At 41.9% G+C, this 16,360-nt stretch overlaps 1 protein-coding gene across 4 annotated transcripts in view; it reads left to right on the forward strand.

Annotated features, from left to right (window-relative positions):
• The first annotated feature begins 655 nt into the window (after positions 1 to 655).
• hivep2b (HIVEP zinc finger 2b) overlaps positions 656 to 16,360 on the forward strand; it is a 49,171-nt gene continuing 33,466 nt past the window's right edge. Inside the window, exons 1-2 of one of the 4 annotated variants that reach the window (XM_055154400.1) lie at positions 656 to 1,442; positions 1,542 to 1,747. The gene's annotated coding sequence lies outside the window, so the exon portion shown is untranslated. Of the gene's footprint in view, positions 1,748 to 16,360 lie in introns of all 4 variants that reach the window. The other 3 variants (XM_055154407.1, XM_020931722.2, XM_055154420.1) reach the window with 3 other exon arrangements.

A 16,360-nucleotide genomic window follows, 5' to 3' on the forward strand; every position in this document is an offset into this window, starting at 1 on the left:
CTGTGGAGAGGCTGTCCCTTTTACAGAAAGGATGCAGGTTTTTAAAGGTCTTTTTAGCTGTAAAAACACCTGTAAAAGTATAAATGCACATTTTAATGCCAGTGCCAGACTACCCCACAAAGGCACAACGTCATAACATCATGTTTGGTCAAAAATGAGTTCATGTCATTTTATTTGTATTTGAGATCTCCTTTATCATAAGAATAAATATCCTGAAAAATACTGAGCATAAAATTGAGCTTTGACCCTTATTCGTCAGTTCCTGTATCTGCCTTTGTATCATGAGCCAAAAAATAAGGAGTGGTGCAAAGACAAAAGGCAGAAACGGTGCATATTTTGTTTGTGATTTAGTTCATAAATGTATTTTATTTTAAAGTCCAACCTCTCGCCTTTTTCTGTTTTTTGCGGCCTTGGCACAGGGTCTGAACACATTCCATAAATAAACTTTTGTATTCAGTTATACTTCAATGATCTTTAAATGTGAAAGTATTTGGTGTATTTGTTCATACTGTACACACTTTACTGCAAAGTCACTGTGTCAAAGTGTTTCACTGTGTAAGTGTTGCGATCCTGATCAGCACTAAACAGGAAATCCAAAACTCTTCTAGATCATTTCACCATGATGACTGGAGCTTGGAGAGATGTTCTTATAATGAATGAAACAAATAATGATCACGTCAGCTTCTGCCTTTTGTCTTTGCACTAAAACTTATTTTTGTCTCATGATACAAAGGCAGAGAACAGGAAGTGACAAATAAGGTCAAAGATCAATTTTGAGCTCAAATATTTCTTCATTATAGCAACTGCTTGTCAAGTTTTGGGAGCCCGACCTATTATACTTTTGTGTGGACAAAACAGAAATTTTGAAGTGATTTTTCTCAGTTTCACACTCTGGAGAGTTAAGATCTTTTGTCTTTGTAGGGCGGCATAACCTGGAATGTGAAGGTGGAGACGGGTAGGCGGTGATGCCCTCAGAGGAAAGGTTACACAGTGTACCTGTAAATATTTTTCATGTTATATCTGCGAGTGGATAGCCTATTCACAGGTCACAGATTATGTAAACTTGATTCCTGTGAGCTTTAAGCCATGTTATAATGTTGTTACCTCCTCAAAAGGCTCATATTAGGCTATTTTCTGATCTGTTCTAACGTCGTTTCCTCATCACAAACAAACCTGAACTTGTGTTCTGTTTCATTCACATGTTTAACACACAAACCTGCACATTTAAGATGAGACCAGGACTTGTGTTTTGTTTTGACATCACAAGGTGGAACAGAGTGTTTTCAGTTTCAGTTCAGACCTCATCTTAAATGTGTCTTAAAACACAACTCCAGTTCTGTTTGTGAAGAGGAAATTACATTAAAAAAGATCAGAAAATAGCCTTTTAAATCAAAACCAATTAAGCAGTGGGTAATGAAGTCACTAATGATCCTGGACTCTTGGTAAATATCCTACAGAAGCCTGATCCAATGTAATCTTCCATGTGACCCCTCTGTTATGGACACTACAGTCTTTTCCTATGACACTTTCCTCCTCTGTAGCGCCCTCTACCGCCTCTCCACAGCAGCGGGAGGGAGGCGTGTGTGTGTGTGTGGGACATTTGAAGCTCGCTGACGGCGCAAACCCGATCCTCTGTCCCCCCTCGGAACTCCTTCTCCGCCCGCGACCAAACAACAGCCAGCCAGCCTCCTCCAGCCCTGCGCGCACTGCCACCTCTCCACGCCGGCGCTGCGGCTCTCGTCCCCGGGTAAGCCCTGCACTCACCCCCCCTCCTGCTCTCTCCGTCATTCCTCCACCTCCATGATTACGAACGGTACATGTTTGGGAGCTACGCCGTGTGTCGCTGTTCGGTCGCGGGAGCCCGAGTGTCCGTGCGCCCGCTGTGTCGGTGCTGTGTGTGGCTGTTCTGGCGCTGGTGGACGTCTTTTAATGGGGGGGACGAAGGGAAGGCGAGGGGAGGGCCCAAGGTTCCGCAAATGTTCCATGACGCGGTGGTAGAGGGGGGATTTCAGGGGGTTTTGCCCGCTCCTCGGCTCCTGTGCTCCGGCTTCCCCCGTGTCTCTCCCCCCCGTGCGGTGGTGTCAGCGGAGGAGAGGACGCGCGCATGGAGAGGCGTAAACACTCTATAGATTTATACAGAGGCCTAGATATCTGATAACATTCGATTATAAAATAGAAGGACAAAGCAACATTCACCCCCGTTCAATCCTAATGCAATATTTTTATTTAAAGGACCCGGATTACGCTATTTTCTGATCTGTGTCACAATATTGTTTCCCCATCACGAACAGACCCGGAGTTGTGTTTTGTTTCATTCACACATGTTTAACACACGCACCCTGCACGCTTCTCTCAAACCGAAAACACGCTGCTCCACCTTGTGATGTCATGTGGTAATACAGGAAGTGCTCCACCGTGTTTTTAAACTCGTAACACCTTCACTAGAATCATTTGGATCATTTTTAACCCTGAAATTGCCAATCTCTACGGAACGAAAGGGAAAGTAAAGCTGCTAACGTACAAACTGACACTTCATGACATCACAATGTGGAATACAGCGTTTTGAGCTTTGGAGATGTAGACAGGCTAATAATGCAGAGTTATTCAAACATGTGAATGAAGCAAAACACAACTCCAGGTGTGTTTTTGAAAAGGTTACATCATTATAAAATGGCTTAAATGGTCACTAAACACCAAAATCACTTTTTTTTAAACTGATTCTCTGTGTAAATGGGTCTAAATCGAAGTCTATCTCTATCCCTAGTCTTATTTTGTCATTTTAGTGCGTATTTGTTAAAAATGTGACTTTTGTGCCAAAGTCGTGTCTGTATCAGCCTCTTTAGGATCAAGTACGGCCAGAACATTTGAATTTTCGGGTTGGACTAACGGCGCCAATCAGATGCAGGTTATTACGTGACGAGCGCAGCCACTGGCGTCTACGGGTGGGATGTGAGGAGCCCCTCTTAGCCCCGCCCCCTACCTGGCACCGCCGGGCACCGCCATGTCCCGTTGTGTCTGGGGAAAAGGGAATCGCCGTGACCCGAGCACAACCGTCTGCTCTTTTTGGTGCTGTGTTGGATTGTTGTGTCTGTCAGTCAGCTGTCAATCATCACTCCAGAGCCCGCTCCCCCCAACCCGCCGGGCACTGCTCCACACCCGCTCCCCCCAACCCGCCGGGCACTGCTCCACACCCGCTCCCCCCAACCCGCCGGGCACTGCTCCACACCCGCTCCCCCAACCCGCCGGGCACTGCTCCACACCCGCTCCCCCCAACCCGCCGGGCACCACCCACTCTGGAGAATTTTTCAGATTTTGTTTAGGAGCGGCGTAAAGCTTTGTGAGAAGGTTTAATGACTTTTTAAAGTTGACAAGAAACTATTTTGTGTAATATAGAATCTTTAATTGAGCCTCTCCCTTGTAAATGTTCTTTCTGTTCTGTTCTGTAGCCTCTTTTAGCGTATAACCTCCGTACCAATTATAATAACTACACACAGACCTAATTTCCCGATGATATTATTACTCAAATGTTCTATTAATTGCAGTTGTAGATAAAAGATTACATTCGAACAGGAATTGAATCCAGCTGTTAACACAGACAGAGGTTTTTATTTGGCCTTTAATTAGCCTTAAGATCTACTGGCCTACTGTGTTCACTTTAGGCCTATTGGTAATAATTATACAATGTTTTATCTTTGTCGTTTTGTCATTCACTACAATAACATATAGGCTATCTGAAAAGGATGTAACAATATTGAAATCCCTCGATACGAAATTTTCAGGATATCGCAATAAATATCAAACTGTGGAATTTTGTGGAAGTGAACAAAACTGTGAATAAGCTACTTTTCCCTTTTAAAAGCCTTGGAAAAGACTTTGGTACTGTTATAATATGAAGAGTTAAGAACAATAATAGTTATTTCTTCATGTACTGTGCACTGACAACAACAAAGGCTCATGGTCTATGTAGTTATTGCTGCATCATGGTGAGGCAAGGCAAGTTTATTTGTATAACGCAATTTTTACACAAAGTAATTCAAAGTGTTTTACAGAATAAGAAAGACATGAACATTAACATAACTCTTCATTTAAGCAAAGAGACTTGAGACTCGATATATTGTGATGGCCTCCGATATTTTGATGCATTTTATTAACCGTCGGTAGTGGATAAATCCGAGTCCGTTTTCCCAAAGTCCGTTGTAAATTCGTTCCGTTGCAATAGTTGGGAAAATGATGGATGCTCGAGAAAGTTGAATGTTTATTTTGTTTGCTTATGAATCCCATTTACAGTCTGTAGAACAACATTTGGGACACGCTACATACACTCACTAGAGCGACATCCGAATCTCTCAAAACTCAACCCTCTGACTTGAACTCTGAGGAAGTTAATGTCAAGTATCGCGAGCTCCCGCTTATAAATTGAGTCCGTTAGCTAAGGTTAACTCTCGGCGACTCATTTATGGCAGTTTGACTTTTACATGTTCAGAAAAAAACTTGTTTCAACTGTCAAATGATGTGAAAAAAAGTTTAAATGCCACTACAGACGTTTTTAGAAGACACTTTCTCTATACAAGCATAACTTAACATATCAAAATGACCAAAAGAGAATTCTCTGACTCGTCTGCACTGAACTAACTTGAGTTTGTGTTCTTCGGAACCCCGATTTGATTGGCCGCTCCATTGCACTTTCTCAAGGTGGAGGTCAGTTTTCCCCGAGTCCCAAGCACAAGAGAATGCAGCCTTATTCTAAGATTTTTGACAACTTGACATCATAATATTTCGGTTATTGTTAAATCCCTACTTTCTGATAACAACATTGACTTTTGTTGTGGTCAAAAATATGTATACCCAGATTTTAGGTAGTAAAATTGTACTGTAATGGTATAATTTGTATAAGTAGATACAGCAACAAGAAGTATTGATCCTAAAGCCCAATTTATGGTCGTGCGTCAAATTGTCTGCGTCGTGACCAATGTGCACCTCAGAAATTTTCTAAATACTAAGGATGTAACAATAACCAAAATATCGTGATATCGTATCATCAAAGTTCTTACAATAATATCGTGGACCATCAAAATCTTTCGAATCACAAGTGTCTTTGCTTAAATGAAGAGTTATGGTGCAGCAATGGCAAAAAAAAGACAGAAGGAACTACATAGACCATGATCCTTTGCTCCATTTCAGTGTAGTCTACAAGAAGAAATAACAGTTCTAACACTTCTGAGTCTTAGTTGTTTGGATTAAGTCTTGTCAAGTCATTTTAAGAAGAAAAAGTAGCATATTAACAGTTTTGTTAACCTCCACAAAATATTGTAATAAATATCGTACCGAAAGATTTGGGTATTGTTACATCCCTAATCGTGAGCCTCCCCATCATATCGTGAGTTTTCCCACAATATCAGAGTAAATATCGTACCTTGAGGTTCATACCATGACAATATCATATCGTGAGACTTGGATTATTATCATTACATCCCTACTAACTACGCGTTGAACTGATGCAGACAGCCGGTGGAAGAGACTCAGACAATAAGGGCTGTGACTGGTCGTCTCTAGATCGGCTTTACCTACATTTCCTGTACTCTGCTTTCCCACTTCATTTTGTAAACACGAGCACCAGTTTTAAATCCTCACCACTTTGCGTTGTAGCGGTGAATTACTTTGCGGTGCATAGACTTTGACGCAGATCCATAAATCAGAAACGACGGCGACAAGGCGACGGTGGCAGAGTGCGATGAATCGTTGCAGAACTATAATCCAGCCTTAAACATTACATTTTTTATCGTTAGGCTTTTTCTTAGTCGTGACTTTATCAAAGGCGATATAGAGCGACAGTGGCTCAGTAGGTAGGTTAGTGGTTCGATTCCCGTTCTCGACATATATGTCATTGGTACACTGACTTACAGGGGTGATTCTAGCTCCCACGGATGAATGTTGTTGTGTCCTTAGGCAAGACACTTAACTTGTCTCTCGAATGTGTGTGTGTGAATATGTGTGAATATTTATAATATAGTTTGAAGGGGTGAGTGGTTCCTTGATGTAAAGAGCTTGTGATAATTAGCACATTTATAAGCTTCATCGGTACACTGACTCACAGGTTTGATTCCAGCTCCCACAGGTGAATGCTGCCGTTGTGTCCTTGGGCAAGACACTGAACACACCTCACCCCAGTGTCTGCATGCGTACACTGCTGTATGAATTTGTGTGTGTGTGTGTGTGAATGGGTGAGTGGTTCCTTAATGTAAAGAGCTCAGAGTTGTGATACTTAGCACAGTTCCGGACCTTAGACCTGTCTGTAGGAATGTGTTCGCCACAGCTGCCCTGGGACTGAATGAAAGAATCAGACTGCCAATCCAATACACACAACTGGACTTCGGAGAGGAGTTTTTATGACTAAATGTGATAGTTTTGGGTGATAAAAAAAGAACTGGCGTGGGAGGCATTCATTCATTTGTTCTTTAGAGGGCCACTAAACACTAATATCACTTTTTTTTCCTACTGAATCGCAGTGTAAATGGATCTAAAATAGAAGTGTATCTCTATCCCTGGCCTTATTCCCTGGCATTTTAGTGCATATTCATTAAAAATCAGACTTTTGGGTCAAAGTTGTGTCTGTAACTGCCTCATTAGGGTCAACTACACCCAGGACATTTGAATTTTCAGGTTGGACTTATGGATATCATTGAGTCAGATGCAGGTTATTACGTGATGAACGCAGTCACTGGTGTGTACGGGCGGGACGTGAGGAGCCCCCCTCAGCCCTGCCCCGACCTGGCACCGCTGGGCACCGCGATGTCCTGCACTATCTGTAGAAAAGGGAATCCGAGCGCAAATGTCCGCTCTGTTTCAAAGTCCGGAGTGGCGCTGTATTGAATTGTTGTGGCTGTCGATCGGCTGTCAATCATCTTCAGTGCCCGCCCTCTGCCCACTATGGAGGATTTTTCAGATTTTGCTTTGGGGCTGAGTAAAGCTTCAGGAATGGCTCTTTAATTTGAGGTTAAAAATCTGTCCCTTTATACCGTATTTTTCAGTATTCAGTGTATTTTTTTCATTATAAGGTGCAATATTAATAATGTTGACTTCTCTCGTCTGTTTTCATACATAAGGCGCACCAGATTATAAGGCGCATTAAGAGAAACAAACGGACGACACTTGAGACTGATGCCTTAGTCCAGACGTCCATGATCCATCGGCAGATCGTGGTGTAACTCGCCCGGTGTTGGCCCCCTATTTTGGTGAATGTGGATTATGAATGTGAATGGATCATTTAAGGTTTTTTTTTTATTTTATTTCCTACAAGGACGACTCAAATGTAGGCGAGTTTCATTGTTGACAAAAGCGCGTGTTGCATGCTGGGAGTTATTTTGGTCGGCGGCAAGAAAAACTAATTCAACATGACGGACGGAGTGAGAAAGCACGTAAAGGGAATTGATCCTGGTTATTTCTCCACTCTAACGGCAGAGGACCCAAGACCATTTGACCAGAAATTGGTCATAAGCATCGACGGAGCCAAATCACCCTTTTCAACCCCGACAAAAGGTGGACCAAACCAAATTTCTGATCAGAATCGCCAACTACCTGGACAAATATTCACTTTGGTGATATCCACAATGACTTGGTGGAAACTCCTGGGCCATTCACAGCAGAAAAGATGAAAACCTCCAAGAGTCTCGATGTGTTGTTGAACTTGTTGGAGTCCACGGTTTGTTAGGATCTTCTACGTTTGCTCTGTGGATGTTTGAAAGTCGTTTAATTCACCGTTAGCGGTTCTTTTCACTCAGAATACGAAAAAGACATTTTCCTTCTTCCGTGCTTCTATTTGTGCATTCGATAATGCAGCAGGAATTTACATTTATCGGGGATAAATACGCGAGGTTACGCACTGTGTTTGACGCTACCGTGTTTCTTGCCTCCGACCAAAATATTTCCCAGCATGCAACGCGGGCTTTTAATAACAATGACGTCAGCTGAAACTCACCTATACATTGAGTAATAATGTGTTTAATGCAGCTTTGTGCACATTTGTTTATGTTTTACAGAAATTAAACTTAAAACCACATGGGTAATTTGCATAAACTATAAGCACTGAAAAAAACTGCTCGCTCCTTGTGGTCTGATGCGGTTCAGCTTCTGTCAGACTAAAGGACATGACAATCCATCAAGCGGTGAGGCTTCGTAGTTTACCAAAGTTGTATTAAAACATTTTGACAGATTTTTGAGTGCCGTGTACCACATAAAATCAGGTCAGAGGTCAGTAAACACAACCAGAATTAATACATAAGACGCACTGTAGATTTTTGAGAAAATGAAAAGATTTTAAGTGCACCTTATAGTCCGAAAAATACGGTCATTTCCAAATGATAAACAGTACCATTTTTTCCAGGCATTTCGGTGTAACTTCGGCCTGTCATAACTAATTTTAATGTGTTATATATTGTTAAAGGTGCACTGCGGAACTTTTCTGGTTTGCTTTTTACACTACAGGGTTAGGGTTGCTAGGTATGTTCCGCAGTATCGGTAGTTTTCAGATTTTAAGACGTGATGCGAGAGACTGTTTTTCCTGTTTTTTACATTTTTAAGATTCGTCCTTTGCTTTGGGTGAAGTGTCTTGCCCAAGGACACAATAACTGAGCTGCCAAACTGAAAACAACCCGTACCAACCTGTCACAATACAATACTAACATCTCACTCTCGATTTAGACACCGAGGAACAGACTCGATACTTGATACCGATACAACGATAAAGGAAGAGGGTGAAGTGTCTTGCTCAGTGACACAAAACCAGCGCTCCCCCCTCAGTTCCAGGGCACATTTTGAAAGCACATTTGAATGAGATTTGCAGAGGTCTAATTCTGGGTTTGTCTCTTTCTCCTCATCGCGGCGTTGGTAATTATACATGTAGACAGGAAGTAACTGTTGCCACGGAAACACGCGTCGGATTTTCAGGTGCCGCTGGGATAATGGAGGAGGCCGCTGAGAAACGAGAGGAACGAGAGAGGAGAGAGGAGAAGAGTGTGAATGAAAGAGAGGAGAGAGGAAGAGAGAGGGTGAGAAGAGGGGTAGAGAGAGGAGGAGTGTGAATGAAAAAGAGGAGAGAGTGAGAGAGAAGAGAGAGGAGAGAGGAAGAGAGAGGAGAAGTTTGAATGAAAGAGAGAGAAGAGAGAGAGCGGAGGGTGAGAGGAGGAGAAAGAGTGAACAAAAGAGAAAGGGGGAGAAAGGGGGAGAGAGGAAGAGCGAGAAGGTGTGTGAGTGAAAGAGAGAAGGGAAGAGGAAGAGAGGAGCTTCAGAGAGGAGTGTGAATGAAAGAGGGGAGGGGGAGAGGTAGAGAGAGAAGGGAGGGGAGAGAGAGGGTGAGAATGAAAGAGAAGAGAGAGAGAGAGAGAGAGAGAGAGAAAAGGGAGGGGAGAGAGGAAGAGAGAGAAGTTTGACTGAAAAAGAGAGGAGAGGAAGAAGAGAATGAGAGGGAGGAGTGGGAATGAAAGAGAGGAGAGGGGGAAGAGGAAGAGAGAGGAGCAAAAGAGAGGAGGAGAAGGAGTGTGAATGAAAGAGAAGAGAGAGAGGAATATGAAATAGAGAGAGAGAGAAGGAGAGAGAAGAGAAGTTTGAATGAAAAAAAGAGGAGAGAGAGGGGAGTAAGAGAGGAATGAAAGAGAGGAGGAGGAGTATGAATGAAAGAGAGGAGGAAAGAGGAAGAGAGGAACGACAGAGAGGAGGAGTGTGAATGAAAGAGGGGGAAGAGAGAGAGAGGAGAGGGGAGAGAGCAGCAGGAGATGAGAGGTGGAGGTGTGTGAATAAAAGAAGTAGAGAGAGGGAGGGAGAGAGAGGAGAGAAGAGAAAGGGATGAGAAAAGGTGGAGGAGTGTAAATGAAAGGGAGAGAAGAGAGCGGGAGGAGAGGGAGAGAGACTGCGTAGGCAGGATGAGACAAAGAGGAAAGGTGTGAATGACAGAGGAAGAGGAGTGAGAGAGAAGGACGTTGTGAATGAAGAGAGTGAGTTGGGGGGTACTGTGAGTGGAGCGAGTGAGACGAGGAGGAGAGGTGTGAATGAAAGAGAGAAGAGGGGGAGAGAAAGAGGAAAAAAGATGAGAGAGACACAAGGGAGAGGTGGAAGGAAAAGGAAATGTGAATGAAGCAGAGAGAGAAAGAAGGAGAAAGAGAAGGAGAAAGAAGGAGAGACTTGTTACTGAAGTTTTATCATTGATTTTTTTCATGAAACGACTAAGTCAGGATTAAACCAGGATTAAACCAGGACTAAACCAGGACTAAACCAGGACTAAACCAGGACCCAGGACTAAACCAGGACTAAACCAGGACTAAACCAGGACTAAAGTGAGACTAAACCAGCTTGACAAAGCCTGATCCCTTCAGATTTCAGAAGCTAAACAAGACTGGGTCTGGTTTGTACTTGGATGGGGGACCCCTGGGACAATCAGGAGCCACAGTGAGGAGCCAGTGGGAATAACAGTCATTGTGTCCTTAGGCAAGACACTTCACCCACATTGCCTAGTATGAAAGTGGTGTGTGTGTGAGTGATGGTGGTGGTCGGAGGGACCAATGGCGCCAATTGGCATGGCAGCTGCGCTTCTGTCAGTCTGCCCCAGGGCAGCTGTGGCTACAATAGTCGTTTACCATCACCAGGTGTGGAGTAAAAGAATAATGAATCTATAAATGTTCTGTAAAGTGTCTTTGTGACAAAAAAATGTCTGTGAAAATCACTATATAAATAAAGACTTACTTACTTACTAAACGGGAACTGAATTGGGACTAAACCAGGACTAAACTGGGACTCAACCAGGACTAAACCAAGGATTAAACCGGTACTGAACCGGGACTAAACTGGGACTGAACCAGGACTAAACCAAGACTAAACCAGGAGGAGGGGTTCTTTTTGTATTGAAAAGAGTTCTAGCAAATAAAATGAAGCCCACTTTAGTTTATTCCTTTTAAAACCACAATCAAAAATCCAAATGTAAGTCTATTTTTTAGTTATTTTATTCTTATTCTCTGTTCTTTATCGTCGGAGTCATAAAATGGCTGTTCCTTGTCTCTGTATTTGTAACACTGAAATACAACAGAGTGGGATCCCTGTGTCCAGAGTGGATCCTCCGAGGGGACAGTCCATTGTTATTAATAGACGCCTTGACCTTCGCAGCCATACATTCAGCCACTATCAGCGTCCTATTTAAAGAGCAGAGCGTGAGGAGACAGAGACGAGCCTGTGCACTCATGTCTCTTTCTCCCACACACACACTGTTCCTGGAGAGAGGAGCTTAAATTAAAGTTGCATTGTGTAACTTTTCTGGTGGAGGGTCCGTCACCTGCTTGTTTATAGATATGTCTTTGCTCTGCCTGGAATGTTCCACAGTGTGACATTAACCCTTCCAGGCTGACAGTATCATACACAAGACCTGAAAATATGTTTTGTATAATCGTGCATAACTTTCCTACCCAGACTGGTGCCACCTAGAGCCTCCACTCTGTTTCATTTCTCTCCAGAGACTAGATCAGGAATCAGAATACACTAGACGGTTTGTAAAAACCCCAGAAGTTGTAGACTGCGCACTGACCAATCAGCTGTGAGCTGTGAAGTCATGACATCAAACTTGTCGAGTATGTCTGTGTCCATTTTATGGAACAGCACAACAGTAAACAAAACATTGAGATGGATGTAGAGGAAGACAGATATTCTGTGTTGGCGATGATTCCCCACATCCCTGAGGATTTAAAGTCCGAACAAAGAGAATGTTTGGTGAATTTTATCAAGGGGAAAGATGTTATTCTTCCTACGGGATTTGGCGCATTACAGACCAAACAACAGCGATTGGTCAAATAAAAAAGTACCCACCTACTGTTGAGCGAACAAATCCTAATGCCACTTACTTACTTTTTTGTCCCCTTGAAAAGCTGAGACTTGCAGCTTTCCGTGCATATTTCCAGCATTATCCCACGTCACACGCTGTGTGATGATGTAGAAAAAACAAGTGTCCAATAGGAACTTTGTTTTCCTCCAAACTCATGCGCTCCATTCATTTTGATTGGTCCAAACTTTGCCAAAGAGTGTAGTGAGTCAAAATGATCGATGCTTTGAGCGTCTGCGTTCAGAACAATTGAAAAAGTCGCTCTAAGTGCAGATATTTCTCTAATAAATGGCAAATTACGCATCTTGGTCTGCGTAATTGTGCATCACTTGCTATTTCTATTTTCAGGTTTATTTCAGTCCAAATGTACAAATCCAAATGTAATAAACTTCCATGGAAATGCAGAAGTGATGTGGCTCTGTGTCCTGGACCTGACACCAGCTGTTTCCATGACACCAGGAAAATCATGAGGCCATTGCACTTTTTTTGTTTTGAAGCAATAAGAATATTTATTTATTTTATTTATTTAATGAGACAGGGAGAGCGCATAATTCTTACATGAACCTTAACAGAAGAAATGTTTGTACCAGGTTGTAGCATCAGTGCTCATTTCCACCTGTCGTCCCAGGGCAGGTTCATTGATTGATTGTGTTTAATTGACCTTGACTATCAGCTCTTCTTCCTGAGACCCGGAGCATGTTTTGGGTTGAGATTTGGAGTTTACTTACACACTTGATATTTTGCACTTTTGTAGCTAAAGCTCTAAATTAAACCTTTTTTTTTTTATGTCCAAAACGTTGTTTATACATGTTTGCTGTGTGTTTTGTATGAAAGAGTGTGAGTTTTATTTTCAGTTTTTTCATGTGTATTTCTGGTCCTGTAGTTTTTTATTACAGTCATATGACACAACTACAGCAGCAGATTGTGAAATAACAGGTTATAGTGAAAAAAAAGGATGTATAACACTTAAAGGGGGGAGATTTAATAGGAAAATTATGAAAAATTTTAGGCGAGGTCAAATGTACTAAAATTGCCCTTAGTTCTGGAAGAATTTAACAGCTCTACTTTACATTTATTCAGTTACAGGTGGTTTCATAACTCAACAATACCTAGAAAAACCAGCATTCTGACTGTGAGCGGGGTCGCCTCTCCACAGATCTGACCTGTAATTTGGTCTGGTTTGGTCTTCATGAGGATAGAAAGGTTTAATGCCACACTGTGAAACATTCCAGACAAAGAGATAACCTGATTATGATCATTTGCAGCGGTTTAAAGTTCTTCCTCACTTCCCTTCTGCATTCAGAGCGTCCTGATTATTCACCATGATGAGAATATAAAAGCTTTTCACAACTTTCAGAGACGAAAGTGGAATTTTACTGTGCTGTACTGTATTGCTAACAACAACTAGCATGCTAACAGTGCACCAGCCTTACTAGGTGGTTCTTACTTAAAACAGGTATAGCCCCTTTGACTATCATTTTATATGACAAATATTGTATTTATTATACATTTTTTAGTGTATGTTTTAAATCTGTCCAGGAATATATTTTTTTTTTTTTTTTTTTTTGTGATCAAGTTTTTATTTGAGTGTTTTTATTTGCAGTTATACAGGTTCCAGTTGGCTTTGTATATTTCTCCCTTTTACCCCTGAAACCCCCTTTGATGAGCAGAACAAAAAACATATATACACACACATACACACACATAAATATATATACACAGGGTTCCCACGGTCATGGAATAAGTCATGGAAATTGAAAATGTCATTTTCCAGGCCTAGAAAAGTCATGGAATTTGTAAATTCAATGAAAGTTTAAGAAAAGTCATGGAATTTTAGTATCTCTTTCACGCAGCTCCAGTGTTCTGTTAAGTTCTCTTGAGGTTATTCTGATTATTTGTGAACGTCTGCACCTTTTGTTTAAAACAGACGACAATAAATGCACTGACAGGATTTAGAATGTTCAAAAACTATGATCCCAAACCATAAGGTGAGTGGAAAGAGTTCACATTTCAGATTTAGTCCTAAAAGTTTGATCAATTCTACACATGTAGGTGCTGTAAAGTCATGGAAAATTCATTTTAACTTATAAAAAAATCATGGAAAAGTTTAGAAATTTTGTCAGGGAAAAAGAGTGGGAACTCTGAATATAGAATACACAAACATGCACATGTATGACATCGATATACAACATTTACATAAACACAAACACTCATACACACATATTATATATTACTGTAGACAGGAAACAGCTGACGTCGTCACAGCCTCACACACAGATCCACCGCAGTCTTTGAGGTCAGAGATTTAAAATCTCATCAGATTGTCCTCGTGTTTGTGGTGTGCTCTTTATGTCACATGTTTCAAAGTTGTTTAAGACTGAAAAGTCCTGTAGTGTGTGGCAGCCAGATTTTACACAGGATAAAAGCCCATGGACACACAGGGAGGGCATCTGACACACATGGACATTCCCTCTTTCTGTCTATCACAGCCTTCAATTAGCAATTTTAATTAGATTTTTTTTTTTTTCCTTTTTTTTTTGAAACAGATTCATAACTTAAACTTGAACTATAAAATCCTCTACATGCTTAATCATGTCTGTAACTCACATTTTCGCAGCCTCCTTGAACGCCACATCTGGGCTCTTGTTCTGGAGTGCACCTCAGTATACACAGTACTCACTTTTCCAGAGGACAGTGAAGGCAGCACAAGTGTTGAGTTGTTAGAGTGAATGTAACGTAATGTTGAGTTTACCAGACGACCATGAACATATCACAGTTCTGAGATTTTATGATTTTTTAAATTAATGAATCATTGTATTTATATAGAGCCTTTAAAGTCACCCAATGTGTAGTGTTGAGTTTACCCGAGGATCATGAATGCAGCACAATGTTGAGTTGACCAGAGGACAGTGAAGGCAGCACAGTGTTGAGTTGTCCGGAGGACAGTGAAGGCAGCACAGGCTTGACTTGACCGGAGGACAGTGAATGCAGCACAGTGTTGAATTGACCGGAGGACAGTGAAGGCAGCACAGTGTTAAGTTGACTGGAGGACAGTGAATGCAGCACAGTGTTGAGCTGACCAGAGGACAGTGAAGGCAGCACAGTGTTGAGCTGACCAGAGGACAGTGAAGGCAGCACAGTGTTGAGCTGACCAGAGGACAGTGAAGGCAGCACAGTGTTGAGCTGACCAGAGGACAGTGAAGGCAGCACAGTGTTGAGCTGACCAGAGGACAGTGAAGGCAGCACAGTGTTGAGCTGACCAGAGGACAGTGAAGGCAGCACAGTGCATGGCAGGATGGAATTGCAGAGTGGGCTATTCTTAGGTCTGCCTCTGAAGAGCTGAAGGAGAAGTGGCGAGCAGAGCCATCGCCACGGCTACGGCGCTATCACAAATGTTCAGATAAAATCACAACATGCAAACGGCTACAGAGGCTCGTGTACAGTCAAACACGCCGACTTTATGTCACGGATGGATAAATATAATGAGATAATGAGATACTGAATAATGAAGCTTAAAATGAGCAGATTCAGTTTGGTTTTGGATATTTTTAGTGAAATTCTGATCCAGATTAAGAGCAATTGAATCAAAATTGCAAAAGGCAGCAATTATAAAGGTAATCTAATGTCTTATGTGAGAGCTACACATCCCTTTGTGTCAGATGCCCTCCCTGTGTCTCCATGGGGTCTTATTGTGTGTAAAAGCTGCATTACTTAAGCAGTTCAGATTTCAGTCTTCTCTCAAATTTGCATGCTCCTCGGGTTGTTTACAATGTGCATTGTCAACCTCATTTCAATATATTACAAAAACACAGTGGCCATTGGGGGTTGAGCTCAGAACTTCAGCCACGTCTCTGTCTGTCTGCCCCATGAACGCTTAAAGTTCAAATTTTTATGTTCTTAAAAACAGAATTAGTTCAGTGTAAACAGTTTGCAGTGCTCCAAACGTCTTCCTCACTTACCTCATGCATTCAGAGCAGTCTAATCATTCCCCATCAGGAGTTTAGAAGTTTATAATTCTTGGAGTAACGGTAATAACAACTAGCATGCTAATCCAGACTTCCTGATTATTGGGCAGTAAAATACTTTATAATTAGATGCAGACAATTCACAGCATTATTATTACTTTGACCTTTAGAGCTCCTTATACAGTACATCTACACTGAAGAGAAGATAAGATAAACTTTATTGTGTAAAAAGGGGAAATTTGTGTTGGGCTCACTGCTTAAAAACACAGTTAAGGCCGTGACACACTACAGGAGGATTTGCCCGATTTTGGCTGTGATTTGCTTCCCTAAAGTGGTCAGTTTAAAGTGCAGCATCTCATAGAAATTGTCCTTCGCAAGTAGAGAGCCCAGTCCACAAAACCGCACTGTGAATCCAGTTTGTTGGAAGTAAAAAGGTGAGAGTAGTTCCTCAGGTGTGTTTGTTTACATCTACACAGCGCACGGATCGAGCTGAAGCTGCAGATTAACCACACTCACTCTACTTCCTGTGAACTTTCCAGAG

Source organism: Boleophthalmus pectinirostris, unplaced genomic scaffold (genome assembly GCF_026225935.1).
Source record: "Boleophthalmus pectinirostris isolate CB_2022bp ecotype Guang Dong unplaced genomic scaffold, ASM2622593v1 HiC_scaffold_10, whole genome shotgun sequence".
NCBI classification, from domain to species: Eukaryota; Metazoa; Chordata; class Actinopteri; order Gobiiformes; family Gobiidae; genus Boleophthalmus; species Boleophthalmus pectinirostris.